Raw genomic sequence first — 12,917 nt, 5'->3', positions numbered from 1 at the left:
CAAGTGTACCAATACTATATAGTTTGTAATTTTTAGTTAAAATTCAAAAGTAGTACTCCTTATACCGTGGCGGTCCTCCACGGTTCGGTTTACACGGTCATTTTTACCGCGTACGTGCAAAATGTAGAATAGACTTCCTCCTGAGGTATTCCCTCAGGACTATGACATGGGGCTCTTCGAGAGGGGTGTAAAAAGAACTCTCCTTCAAAGCCGGCGATGCATTGGCGAGTTTGGCGACTCCTCTGGTGTTGCAAATGTCCATAGGCGACGGTGATTGCTTTCCATCAGATAGCCCGTCTGCCTTATCGTTAGTTAAATATAAAAAAAAATCTAATACTATACGGTCAATCATGATCAATACTTTAAATTCGTCTGTGAAAAACAAATGGCGTTGTATACTTGTAACGTTGGTATTATTTTATTATCCACTTAAAGTGGTTCTGAAGGTGGTAGAATCTTTTGTGGTTCGACTCCGGCGACCACTACCGCCACACCTTTTTCTACCTCATGATATAACAGTAGCGTTAAGGGCTGCTGTGTTCTGGTTTGAAGAGTGTGGTAAGAGAGACATACTTTTCAGAAGCATTCAAGCTTAGTACTCATAAGTAGCGGCGCATCTGTGGCCGACCTCAAGTAGGAATACCTAATCCTATCTGGGGTTGATTACAGATGTCCATGGTCAGCAGTAGCTACTTACCATCAAGTGGACTGCATGCTCGTCTGCTACACCTTATTATAAAAAAATGTATTCTTGTATACAATAACCTGCATCGCTTGGAATTAAACCTTTCCATCGGGCTCCGTGGATTAAGTTATTTGTATTATATTTGTAATGATATCACTATATTTATTGGTGAAGAAAAATATCGCGAGGAACCCTGAAAAGCCTGAGAATTTGTTTTTTTAATCAAAATGAAACGTCTCTGGCAAACTTGTATGGCAATTTTTGTTGTAATATTACCACGTGTAGATGATATTTATATATACGTTTTATTCAATTAACTCACAATTAATATGGATACACAAACAATATACTGTAAATTGTTACATACGTTATTAATGAATTGTATACATTTATACAAGAATACACTTTTTTATAATAATATTTTTTATATTAAGGGATTTCCCAGACGGCTAAGGTTTCGTTATATTCGTCTGAAATACCAAGGGTTCTTAATTAGAGCAGGATAGAGGTGATAAGAAAAGAATTTAGAAAACTCTACTGTTTTTAGACATTATACTTTGTCATCTTTAGTCCAATCGGGTTTTTTATTTTTTTCTTACTCGCTTATTTTTTTCTTCATTCATTTCGGGGTTTGGGGACTAGTTGTACATGTCAACCCCATTGTACCTTATACAATCTATTTTATCTACATTTTAAATTATCCTATATTATTAATCTATCTTTGAGAGATGCTTTGATGAACATAAACACATCTCGCAGAAACGGATCGTCACGAATCATCACGAAACGCATCTTCAGAAAACAGCTCCGACAAGATAACTTGAAATACTTGCTTATATTTGATACTTGCTTGTATTTGTATTTCACAGCTCAAGATAAAACGTGATTAAGCATCATAATGAAGTTAGCTACAAAGTCTGTTACGTGGTTATGTTTTTATTTTGTTTCTATATATAACACCGGAATAGGAGGCGTTATCATCAACTCATCACTGTCCCACTGCTGGGTACGGGTCTCGTCTTAGAATGAGAAGGATGAGACCATAGTCATAGACTTCGCATACCTATAAATACATTTGTTTCATACATTTTTTAAAGATTTTTTTTATAATATAGGAGTAGCAGACGAGCATACAGTCCACCTGATGGTAAGTGGCTACTGCCGCTACCCCTGAGGACTTAACTGGAACGCCTCGGAAAAGTCAGTCTCCCTTACCACACCCTTCAAACCGGAACACAGCAGCGCCTAACACTGCTGCTATTAGGCAGAAATAGGTGTGGCGGTGGTGCCGCCGAAGTCGAACCACAAAGGGTTCTACCACCTTAAAAATCTCAGGTATGTAGGTTCCACACGAAGTGTTCTTTCAGCGTTAGAGAAAATGATAATTAATTTATACTAAGAAGGTGTAGGTGTAGTAATTTGGAGAAGAGGCAACGGTACGAAATTATTGTCTTTACTTATTTATAATTAGCTTTTACCCGCGGCTTCGCTCCCGGACAGAGGGCGATGATAATACAATAATTTGCCATAGTCCGCGTAAAATTGCTAGTCCGCTCTGAATAGAAATGAATCGCGTCGCCATAACAAATTGTATGACTACACCTGCTCGCAACAACTTAAACAACAAGCAACAACAAACAACAGCAACAACAACAACAGACCGGACTAGCAGTTTGGCGGGGACTATACCATTACCCTTAAGCTAATGTCATAAGTTGTTTATCTATTCCTCAGGAACAATACTTTTAGTTGGGATTAAACCCTTCCTATTCTGGTAAAGTAAAGCGAAACAAAAAACAAACAAATAAATAAATAAACTCACTTTATAGTGATTATTGTTTTATTCCCCTTTTTTGTACATAAATATAGTTATAATGTACATAAATATTGTAATAATATAGACATTGTAAATGTGTTTTTTTTATGAATAATGTAATGTGGATATATAAAACTTTGACACAAAATAAACAATTAAAATAACTTCTATAAATATAAACTCACTTTTGCATTTAGTATGTTAGTTAAGATTTGTTAAGCTTACGAGTATCACTAGGTTTGGCTGGATTGTTCCATAGAAGAGCTTAACAAACGCCTTTCAAAATATTCACTGCATTCATACAATATGACCGAACTGCCATAACATGTATGCAGATGACGATTATCTTCAGGTTACTTAAAAACACTATATTTTAAAACACACTAATAGGTACATCCAAATATTAAATCACTACAAACATTAAATTGTGGGATAGATTAAATATTAATTATAATTTAAAAATTGTATTATATTTATGTTCTGTACTTTTATAATACGGTAGTAACCTATCCATCTTGTCGCTGTAGTTCCGGGACTAGAATAGGGCTACGGTATCTCCTGCTTGTCGTAAGAGGCGACTAAACGGGGGTTGTGGGCGGAAAAATGGTAGCTCAAACCGTCCAGCAACTAACCCCGGGAAGGACGGCGGTATGTGTGGTCGCATACCGACGTAAACACCAGATAGTGTGGGAGGAGCGAAAAGTGCTTCCCAGGACAGAGCACGATCGGGGCATCGGGCTTGGAGGACTCCGGTTGTGTTCTGTCGGAGACCCCTGAGTTCTTCAACAAGCGTTGAGGCCGGCCACCGGGGGGGTTTTAGTGCAGTAAAAATCCCACGTAACCCGACGTCGCTCCCACGGCATCGGGTACCTTTTGAAGGTTTCCCCCTCTTAACCAAAAAGGTACCTATCTATCTACTTGTACATGTTAAACATTCTTATTTAAACCCTTTTTATTTTAACGATAAATAAAATAATTAGAAGCCTTTTAATATCAATCTGAGAAAATAAAAAATTTGCCCACTCAATTTTGCCCACTTTGAACGGTCCGATTAATTTTAAATTTCAATAAATTATCAAGAACCGATGACAATACACGATTTAAATAATTTTTAACACCAGAGGAGTCGTCAATTCATCACAGGCTTTGAAGGAGACCCATATAAGCTCACCTTCCTACCTGAGGTAAACCACATATGCGGCGCTACCCCTGAGGATGAAGCTGGAACGGAAATATATGTTTCCCTTACCACACCATCCAATCCAGAAGACAGCAGCGCTTAACACTGCTGTTATTAGGCTGGAATAGGTATAGGGGTGGTGCTGCCGGCGTCGAAGTAGGTTATTTCACCTTAAAAACCTATTTAGAAGAGAGCTTTGTATATTTTTGTAAGCGACCGTTAAAGCGAGTGGAATAATCCGACTGTTAATCAAGTTAATTTAATGCCAATATGTGTTGTAAACGTGTAATGGAATCTGTGATTGGTGCCAGAAATCGAAGTTGACGACAAATTAGATTGTCTACGTAATTATATAAACATATGATTGATGACATTTTATTTAAACAAGAGACTGCGTCACTATTGTTTTTCGATAAATAGGTACATATAAAAAGACAATTTCTATACTCACAGTTTCTTGATTGGATTTCCTGTCGTGGGTGCTATAGACACATACATGTGGGCGCGCCGGTAAATAAATCTACAATGGTATTTCGATTCAACTAATTTAACCAATATGTATAAAAACATAGTTAAAATAATTAAATGAATTAGCGTTAATGCCACCATAGTAACAATAAAACCTAAGCAAAATACCAAACAGTTCAGAGACCACCGTGCCGTGCCCACTATTGGACAACTTCTTACCTGTTGACTGTTGCACGCCCCTTTTTATACCATGATACTGGTAGTCAATTGTTAATACGGAGCGGTAGTTCGAAATTAATATCATGTAATTTTAAAAACGGAATATTTATATATAAAATGAAGCTTCCTCCCACATACATAGACGAATACACAATCAATCAGACTCAGAATAGAAATCTATATTTTTTTAGTATAATAGGAGTAGCCGACGACCTCGCAGTCCACCGTAAACATCTTTAGTCAACCCCAGATAAGCTTATTCCTACCTGTTGGCGGTTGGCCACAGATGCGCCGCTATTCCTGTGGACTAAGCTGGAAGGCCTCGGAAAAGTATGTCTCCTTTACCACAATCTTCTACCAAACCATAGCATCGTTTAACAATACTGTTAAACAGAAATAGTCATGGCGGTGAAGCTGTCAGAGTCGAACCACAGAGGTTTCTACCACGTTTACAATGGTGGGTGTTCCGAGGAACTATTTGACTGGTGCCTACGTCACCATTCCTCCATCGCACCACTCGCCGAAGAATGAAGTTCTATCTACACCAACTGGACTCGTGGCGGTCCTCCACGGTTCGGTTTGCACGGACGTTCTTGCCGCGGACCTGTAAGATGTGGAATGAGCTTTCTCCTGAGGTATTCCCGGAGCGCTATGACATGGGGCTCTTCAAAAAAGGTGTAAAAAGAGCTCTCATACAAAGCCGGTGATACATTGGCGACTCCTCTGGTGTTGCAAATGTCCATAGGCTGCGTTGACTACTTTCAATCAGGTAGCACGTCTGCCTAATTGTTAGGTTAAACTATAAAAAAGCCTTATAACCTCCTCTTCCTAACCCTACTAATATAAATATTTAATTTCTTAAAGAAATTAGTCCGCAAACTATAACGTGACAAAACAGCGTGCCGAAAATAGTTAGCTAGTTCACATTATGGGAGAGTTTATTGACGTTTGGCTATTTCAGCTAGTGCACTGTCTAGCTCGCATCTAATCGAGTGAAAATAGAACTAGAAAACTAGTTCATCTTAACTAGTTGACCTACAGTGAGTTGGAAAGATTGTATGTGACTAGCTTCTTAAATATCTATTTAACATCAGTACCCTTAGTATGAGGTTTTACGTTTTACATACCCTTACATTTCCAATCAGTTCTGATACAGTCCGCTAGGGGCTTTGATTGGAAATGTATGGGCAAATACGTAAACAAATACAAAAACGGACATTTTTTGTAAAAACGTAAAAACTCATACTACCCTTAGTACAGGTCAAAGCATATATAGTCTGATTCATAATTAGGTGTCCAAAATGTAAACAAAGAAATGTCACTGTCAAAATTAGCAAGAAACACAAACTTTAACAAACTCAACAAAAAACTTAACAAATATACACAATTTAACAAACGCATTATGTAAACGAGAAAACATTAGAGTTTGATCACAATCACGAAAATGAATAATATCAGTTACGAAACTTAAAAATTACAGCACAAGAAATGTCTTGGATTCCGATTGTGTTACCATTATCACATTTTAATTTTCTACCATAAACTTTGTTTTTTATTATTATTACTGTATGGAACGAAATTGAGGTGATATAAATATTAGAAAATGTCAATTAATCTTAATTTATTTAGATTATTATTTTATTATTGTTGTATTACTTAAATATCGACAAAAATAAAAACTACCATTTACATCACACCTTTGTTTACATTTTGGACACCTAATTATGAATCAGAGTATAGTGACATCACACTGATTCATGTATACATCACATAATTGCTGGTTATAAATTATTTGCTTCACATTATTATAAATACTTTTTCTATCTTTATATCATTGGTATTGAGTTATGAAGTGTCATCTGATTTTTGCTGTCTTTTGTAAAGGAAATGTGATAAATTACTGAATAAAGGTGTATTATTGTAGATGTTGATGATTATAGAAGAATATATTGTATTTTTGGAATCGCTTCTGAGCGTATCAATAATGGTAAGAAATCAACCCACCTATATCTTGCTGAGTGCATCTTTAAGGACTAAGTTGAAACGTAGGAACGAAGGTTCTACGTGACGTCATCATTGGTTTTAAACCAAAACAGAACTATTCTGTTATTAGACAGATATACAAGTCGCGGTGGTGCCTCCAGATTTGAACTAGGGACCCTATAACCTTCAAGTTACAACTGAACTACATTTTTCTTGAACCAATTTACGACATTTATTATTCCCGCTCAATTTTCATTTTATTATATAAGAGTAGCAGACGAGCATGCAGTCCAGCTGATGGCAAGTGGCTACTGCCGCCCATGGACATGTGTAATCAACCCCACATAGGATTAGATATTCCTACTTGAGGTCGGCTACAGATGCGCCGTTACCCCTGAGGACTAAGCTGGAACGCCTCGGAAAAGTCTGTCTCCGTTACCACACCCTTCAAACCGGAACACAACAGCGCCTAACACTGCTGTTATTGGGTAGAAATACAACTCAATCGACAAGGCGGGTTCGATTTTATGCTAACTCATACCAACCAGTGACTATATAAATATGAATTTATTATTAAAAATAACACACCATATAAATAACACAAAATATTTAATTAAAATAATACCAGTAATAAAATAATTGGAATGGATTTCTAACACTAAGTTAGCAACTGTCAGTGAAATAAAACTAATCGCCTTGTTTTAAAGACAAATTAAAATACCTAAAATTAAATATAGGATTACGTATTCATCGTAGAAGATTTCGTATTATTTCGTGTATTCAGCTGACTACGCGAATAACTAAAATTATTGTTATCGTCAAATTTTAAAACGATGTCTAGGACAGAGGTTTTATACATGTTGGATTAAGCGATTCGTTGGATTAAGCGTTGGATTAAGCGTCATATAGCAGTGATAGCCTAGTGGTTAAGAAACTCAGCCTCTCGATCGAGGGGTCCGAGGTTCAAATCCCAGGCACACACCTCTGATTTTCAAATTTATGTGCGTATTAGAAATTAATTATCACTATCTTAAAACGGTGAAGGAAAACATCGTGAGGAAACCTGCATACCCGAGATTTATAAAAAAAAAAATCTCAAAGGTATGTGAAGTCTACCAATACGCACTTGGCCAGCGCGGTGGACTATGGCCTAATCCTTCTCATTCTGAGAGGAGACCCGTGCCCAGCAGTGGGACAGTGATGGGTTGATGATGATATGGATTAAGCGAAAAATGTGTACACAAAATTTCTGTGTAGTCTTGTTTTTGCATAATCGACTATCCATTACTACAATTATATAATATAGATGGTTGGATACGGATCTGCGTTTAAAATAATAATATAAGCCACAGTCCACCAGTCTGGCAAATTTCTGACTGATAGACTTCCTTTACCTGCATAACGATGTGAAAATTAAATCAAATTTTTAATCCTTACTTATGTTATAAATTCGAAAGTAACTCTGTCTGTCTGTCTGTCTGTTTGTCTCTTATTCACGCCTAAACCACTGAACCGATTTTAATGAAATTTTGTACAAAGATAGTCTAAACCCGAGAAAGGACATAGGATAGTTTTTATCCCGGAAATCCCACGAGAACTAGGGATGGCAATCTAAGATCGAATAATCGGAGAATCGATCTTTTGGACCAAAAATTAGATTATTTTAATCGATATTAGTAAGGATGGAATCGTAAATTATGCATTTGATCAAGTGATGATCTTTAGCAAAGATGTTGTCCATGAGCCCACGAAGGTTTCAGAGTTGGTACGACCAATTTTCGCCAGATGGCGCCACTGTCATTCCAATGAAGGTACAAATTTTCAGTTTTATGTATGTTAGTATGTCATATTATTTTCATTTAAATGCGGGCGAAGCCGCGGGCAAACACTAGTGTTTAATAAACGCTAATAACGCATTTTTTTAAGTGCAACTCTCAAATTAAAGCGAGTAGGTAAAACAAGAACGTACTTAGACAAAAAAACTCTACAGGTGAGAACTGTCATTCTTTGGGCATGCGCAGTGGTTTTGACGTTTAGTAAACATGCAAAACGTGTTTATTTTGTAGTCACCGCAATCTTGATTGACCGTGACGTCACGTGACAATTGTTTGATTGAGCAAACCACAAGTTTCATTTACACTCTTAAGTATAAATAGTTTGTGTAAGACTGGTTATATCTGGATAAACGTCGAACGAATTGAGTGACCAGAAAAGGAAGATAAAATACTTATGGAGTGTTTTGGCTGGTAAGTTCACATTATTTATGCATTCAGTGCTATTATTGCTTAAAAGTGTAGTTTTGATTTTTTGTTGAGGGTTTTATTGAAGCTTTTGTTCATTGTTTACATCCAGGCGTGAGGGTCGTGGCGCATGCGCGGTCTGCTCCCCAGTCGATTAGGACTTGGATGAGGGTCCGAAGTACCCAACTCATCTCGAAAATACCCGAACTATGTGTGAACTAGTAAGTTGGTATACGACCATAGTAGAATGATAGACGTCGGTTCAATTTAAAAGGCAAAGTAAAACTGAAGATACATCAAAAATTATACAAAATAATTTGACATAAATTACTCCAAATATTGAAATCATAATCATAATACATTTCTCATAATCAGAATAATTATGTTATGCTTTTAAAACATTTTTCAAAACTGCACAATTTTTAATAAATTTGGACAAAAGTTTAAAAACTGCCAACAGTATTAAAATAGATTCTGCTTAATTAAACACCAAGCACCAAATTAATACATTATTATTTGCCAAACATACTTGATTGTTATTACTTACACATTTTGCCTTATCTTAATGTACTTTCATTTTTTAACGTCGTCTTCAATCCATCAACTACCCACTGGAAGGTCCTCACAGGTCCTCAAGGGCCTGAGAGGCTTAAGCCATAGTGTACCACGAAGTCCAAGCGCGATTTAGTATTATTCGTAGACGTTTGTCAGACAAAAGAACATCTGTGACAGGAATCACGTGTCGGCGTCGTCTCGCGAGATGTCAGCGCGCACGTGCCCCGAGTCGGTGCGCAGCCGCCGCCCGCCCAGTCTTCGGCCGCCCGCCTTACGTCGCACGCGCACCCGTACAACATATTACACGTCAGGTAAGTAAATCACCAACTGAATAATTCTATAAACTAACACAAATGTTACGTGTAAAAAACGCAGCGTCAACTTCTCTAGCTGTTTATTCAAATGGCAGACAAATCACGTCTTTATTTTATTTCTGTACTGCATTACCCGATGCATGTCGTTCGAGCGGTGGAAGTGTAATTAACCAAAACTGTATTTTGTGGTAGCTTTATTGGTATCGGTTTTGAAATTAACGCCACGTGAAATATTTGTTATGTAAATGTGTCTGAAAAGTGCATCTTGGATTCGGATTACGTGATTTTGGAGGTTATTAATGTGCGGACGAAGTTTATTCGTGTACATTGTCTGTGTTACGATACAGTTTCAGTGAAGAAAGTTAATAATGAAAGGTATTTATTCAAATATTATTCGTATTAAATTCTTTTAGAACGTCAACAACCCTCTTCGAGTGACGTATCCAGAAAGCATAAGTAAATCCCAGCGTACGAAAATAAAAGAATATAAAGATTGTTATGCGCTAAGATTCTTGTAATACTTCTTTTAAACAGTGTAGTAAACTACTTCGTAAATCGGTTACTTTGCTATCTATTATATCTTTAATGAACTTCAGCTTATGAGTTTAGATTGAATTTATCGGAATTAAGACATTTTACTATGTAACGGGTACTCACTATATGCGTTTTTTTTTATTTCTTTATTACAAATATCGGCAATTAAGAAATTACTTACAACTATCAAAATATAGCATAATAATCGTTAACCGAAAACCCAAACGTGTTTTTCTAAAACTTATAAAATCTGTTGCATCTAAAAGTATACACAGGAACTTTAAAACGATATTATTTTCGTACTTTTAACATGTTATTGCTAACATAAAACGCATCCTGTATATTATAAGAAGTTGCAAATCAGTTAGACCAGCGTTTCCCAACCTTTTTCAGTCCACGGACCCTTAGGAAATCAAGCACATTTTTCACGGACCTCCTTAATAAAATGAAGAGCAAAAAAAAAACAATCCCCGCCAAAACATAATTTGAAACCGATTTATGTATTTTGTTTCTTTTTTAAATTAATAATAGTGTTATACATAATTGGATGCATCTTTTTTTAATTTTTTAAAATACCGTGTGCTTACATCACGTTTTTCTAATAAAACTGGTTTGAACGAAACGAAAAATCAGTTTCGTTTAGCGACTGTTTTGCATTTAATGAGCAATTTATGTATGGTCCGGAGATGACACCGCGGACCCCCTTACATATACTCGCGGACCCCCAGGGGTCCGCGGACCACATGTTGGGAAACGCGGAGTTAGACGATAATGCCTGTCGACAAGGATATTGTCACTTAGTCAATAATAGGTCAAAGGATGCAGGAACATGTCTAATAATAAGCCTACACGACATGATGAAGGTTATCGCCATTAAAGTAATTTTAGGAATGATATGTGTAGTTGAAAAATATATATGTATGAAAAATATAATCTACACTAATATTATAAAGAGGAAAACTTTGTTTGTTTGTTTGGTTGTAATGAATAGGCTCAAAACTACTGGACCGATTTTAAAAATTCTCTCACCATTCGAAAGCTACATTATCTACGAGTAACATAGGCAATATCTTATATGAAATATATTTGATAAATAGATTTTGAGGCCGTACAAAGTTTGCTGGTTCAGCTAGTTAAGTAATAAACGATTTCGGGTTATACTATGCTTGTACTGCTATTGTACTTTTGAATACTAATAAACCAAACTTATAATAGTCAAAATTCATTATTCAAATATCGGCCTTATCGAACCTAGAATCGGTAGGATATACCCATATGTGCGTATTAGAAATTAATTATCATTTGCTAAACGGTGAAGGAAAACATCGTGAGGAAACCTGCATACCTGAGAGATTAATAAAAAAAAAGTAATCTCAAATGTATGTGAAGTGTACCAATACGCACTTGGCCAGCGCGGTGGACTATGGCCTAAGCCTTCTCATTCTAAGAGGAGACCCATGCCCAGCAGTGGGACAGTAATGGGTTGCTGATGATGATGATGATGATGATGATACCCATACCTACTCGTATTAAAGTATAAATAATTTTGTTTTTTTCTTGTAATAATGTAAAAAGAATATAATCTAAGAAAAATCTTCGATTAACAACAATTGTGTTGCGTTTTAATATGAGCTCTTCTTGCATTTTAGTTTTCGTACCAAATACTTTATCTTAAGTCAAAATATGTTATCCTAAACAAAAGTCTCGAGGAAAATAGGAGAATACATAATTGGATCACGCAAACAAAACTCAATAACACATTGGTTTTTATACGAGAACGCTAATAATAAATAATGCGATTTGTTTAAAATTTTCTAGATTACTAGCTGACCCGGCAAACGTTGTGTTTCTCGTGTCAAAATGTTAGTTACCTCCGAAACGGTTTTACCGATTTTCACCAAATTTTATATGCATATTCAGTAGGTCTGAGAATCGGCTACTATCTATTTTCCATACCCCTAAGTGATAAGGGTTGTTCACCCTTAACATTTTTTTTATTTATATGGCAACACAACGTTTGCCGGCTCAGCTAGTGTCTTATAAAATATTTTTTATAATGTCGTTACTTATAAAACTTTCAAAAAACTACAAAACCGCTACTTCGTCGGATCCGTCATAACACTGTACGAATAGATACTGAATGATCTCCGATCGGTTATTATTCCCATATTTTTTATAATGTCGTTACTTATAAAACTTTCAAAAAACTACAAAACCGCTACTTCGTCGGATCCGTCATAACACTGTACGAATAGATACTGAATGATCTCCGATCGGTTATTATTCCCATGCTTCAATTTTATTTATTACTAGCTGACCCGGCAAACTTTGTACCGCCTCAAAATCTATTTATCAAATATATTTCATATAAAATATAGCCTATGTTACTCGTTGATAATGTAGCTTTCGAATGGTGAAAGAATTTTTAAAATCGGTCCAGTAGTTTTTGAGCCTTTTCATTACAACCAAACAAACAAACAAAGATTTCCTCTTTATAATATTAGTATAGATTTCATGCATCGAAAGGTTAGTATATTTTGAAACAAAGAAGTTATTATTTATCCCATGGCCTGTGTTTATTATTCTGGTTCAAGACCGGCTCTGGGGAGTTATACGTTGTTACACTATAGTTAGTCGACTAGCAACACGCGGGTATTTTGGGGTTTCGAACAATACGCAGGTTAAAGGTGCACTGGCCGACACCACATGGTTTTTACCCTTATTATTCTGTGGTTTTCATTTCTAATAGCGATAATGCACTACTGTGTGATTTGGGCTCATACGAGGCGTTTCTTTCTCAGATGACATTGACGTCTTGATTTTTGTGGTAGGTTTCGGGCAAAGATAGATATAGGGAGGAAAAGTGTCGTGCGCGAGTTATCTGTTTCATATACCAATCTGTAGTTCTTTGTTTTCTTCGTCA

At 36.2% G+C, this 12,917-nt stretch overlaps 1 protein-coding gene across 1 annotated transcript in view; it reads left to right on the top strand.

Moving 5' to 3' along the window:
• The first annotated feature begins 8,747 nt into the window (after positions 1-8,747).
• The window catches only part of LOC140743419 (uncharacterized), a 35,910-nt gene continuing 31,740 nt past the window's right edge, over positions 8,748-12,917 (top strand). The window contains exons 1-2 of the mRNA XM_073074670.1: positions 8,748-8,812; positions 9,324-9,457. The gene's annotated coding sequence lies outside the window, so the exon portion shown is untranslated. The remainder of the gene's footprint in view (positions 8,813-9,323; positions 9,458-12,917) is intronic.

This window comes from Epargyreus clarus, unplaced genomic scaffold (assembly GCF_041222505.1).
Source record: "Epargyreus clarus isolate Ecla_fem2 unplaced genomic scaffold, WU_Ecla_fem_2.2 ptg000007l, whole genome shotgun sequence".
In the NCBI taxonomy this organism is placed as follows: Eukaryota; Metazoa; Arthropoda; class Insecta; order Lepidoptera; family Hesperiidae; genus Epargyreus; species Epargyreus clarus.
This window is presented reverse-complemented; position numbering and strand designations above follow the sequence as displayed.